The 2,500-nt window shown below is 49.4% G+C and overlaps 1 pseudogene; it reads left to right on the top strand.

Moving 5' to 3' along the window:
* The window catches only part of LOC123688257, an 8,878-nt pseudogene that overhangs the window by 2,575 nt on the left and 3,803 nt on the right, over positions 1-2,500 (top strand).

Here is a 2,500-nt window from a genome sequence, read left to right as displayed (position 1 = left end):
AACAAAGCATTGCGATGGCCCCAGCGGGTGTTGACGCAATGTGATTTCTGCCCAGTGCTCTGAATGTCAACGTGAAGAAATTCAAAAAAGCGCGGGTAAACGGCGGGAGTAACTATGACTCTCTTAAGGTAGCCAAATGCCTCGTCATCTAATTAGTGACGCGCATGAATGGATTAACGAGATTCTCACTGTCCCTACCTACTTCCCTCAGGGGATGAACATCTTCGGGTGTTCATTACGGGGATCGCCAAACCCGAGGTACCCTAGGACCTGGTGGCTCGCCACCTTGTATATACCGTCCTGATCTAGTCATGTCTTAGGCAGGATGGGGAGCTTGGCTTAATCACCCGGCTCAAAGAGGAGATAACCTCTGTAAAAACCCCGAATCTTAAGGTGAGATAGGTGCCGATAAGATGCATGGCCGGTGGGATGTCCGGTCCTTAACTTTCTCACCACCGGGCACCTGGCGCACCCGGTGGGAAATTTAGCCTTCTGTTTGGTAAGGGCGCACTGCCATTCAGTGACCTCCCTTTCGACCCTTCTCGTGGGATTTACTATGTCACAAACTTCTAAAAAACCCGTCACGAGGGATCGTGCTCCCTCTATATCCGCACGCTCTCCTGCTCCTGCTTCTTCTGATTCTCATGCTAAGGCGCAGGGATCTTCTCATGGTCTGTCTAAGTTGGTTATTCCTCCACCCCAGTCGACTAGCGCTGTCTCTTCTCCAACTTTGCCTTCTCCTTCAAGTTCGGCATCCGGTCGTCTTTCTCCTCTGCCGCCTGATCTTTCTTTGTCTACTGCGGACTCCATGTCGTCGGTTAGAAGGTATTTAGAGGCCACTTTGTTTTCGTCTGCCGCTAAGATCCCGAAGGCACAGATTGAAATCGTTCTCGCTTCTTTTCGCCGTGTGGAGCAGCTTTATTCTTCTGCTCAATCTAGGATTTCCTATTTGGAGGGCCGCCTCGAGGAGAGAGACTCTGGTCCAGCTGCGTCAGCGGCTGATCCTGCTGTTCCCCCTCGTTCTTTTGCCTCTGTAGCCGCCACCTCTCTTCTAAGATCGTCTCCCCCTGTTCCACCTAAAACTCATTCGATCATCATAAATTCTACCATATCGAGTGATGCAGATGAGGTCAAGTCCACAGTGGCATCCATGTTGCGAAAGTCACCGTCTGTTCGCATCCACAGCGTCAGAAAGCTGCGTAGCGGTTCTGTCATTATCGATGCTTCCTCTGAGACCGATGTTTCGGTAATCAGGAAATCGGTCGCTTCCTCGGAGACGCTTAGCTGTTCCGATCCGAAAAAGATTCAGCCCCGCATTAAAATCTTCGATGTTCCTAAGATTATCGTCGAGGAGCGCTTCATTGATGATCTTCTCACAAAAAATGTTGACAGTGAGGAATTGAGATCTGCTTTTCGCCCTCAGATTAGGCTGGTCACTCGCCTTAAATCCAGGTTCTTGGATAGAGAACATTTCGTGGTCAGTGTTCCCGCATCTCTTCGTTCCATTTTGCTTGGTCGTGGTCGAGTCTTCCTGGATGTGGGCTCACATCATGCGGTCGATCACTTCAACATTATGAGATGTTTCAACTGTCAGCAGTTCGGTCATTCATCAGGATTGTGCAAGAGGCCAAAGTGTTGCGGTTTTTGTGCTGAAAGCGGTCATTCCTTCAAAGATTGCCCTGTCAAATCATCCCAGCCATGCTGTGTCAACTGTAAGTCTGCCGGCGGCGGTGTAGCGGTAACTCACGATACCTCAAATAGGGAATGTCCATCCTACCTAAAGCAACTTGCCAGATATAAGGGTCTCATTGACTATCAACAATGAGTACTCTAAAGTTCATTCAGATTAATGCCCAGCGCTCGGCGTCCGTCACTTCCGCGGTCTGTCAACTAGCGATGCAGTGGTCATCGGGTATCCTGGTTATCCAGGAACCGTACCACGCCTTCGGAGAACTCAGGTGCCTTGGTCTGCGTTCTTCTGTAATCTCATCTAAGGGGGGGATTCCGATGTCGGTAATTGTTGTCCTTGATCCTGCTTTGGAGATTTTCGCTCTTTTCCAGTTTTGCGATACTCATATCACCGCTGCTCTCATTACTTTCGGTTCACGTAGATTTCATCTCTTCAACGTTTATTGCCAATTCAATCAGGATATAGATATCTTTCTGAATAAGCTGGATCATATGATTTCGTCCCTAAACACTTCTCAGTTCATTATCTGCATGGACTCGAACGCCAAGTCCCCCCTCTGGTTTTCCAACTCACGAGACTCTCGGGGTTCTTCCCTCGAGGATTTCATCGCTCACCATCGCCTTGTTATTTGCAATACGCATGGCCAACCTTCCACATTTTGGTCACCCAACGGTGAATCAAATATTGATGTAACCCTGGCTACTTCAGCACTGGCGGACTGTGTCGGGCGCTGGCGCGTCTATGACGGACTTGGTGTCGGTGATCATCGCCCTATTTCCTTCGTGTTGGATCCTGGCATTTCTGGACAAT

The sequence above is a fragment of the Harmonia axyridis genome, chromosome X (genome assembly GCF_914767665.1).
Source record: "Harmonia axyridis chromosome X, icHarAxyr1.1, whole genome shotgun sequence".
Lineage (NCBI taxonomy): Eukaryota > Metazoa > Arthropoda > Insecta > Coleoptera > Coccinellidae > Harmonia > Harmonia axyridis.
This window is presented reverse-complemented; position numbering and strand designations above follow the sequence as displayed.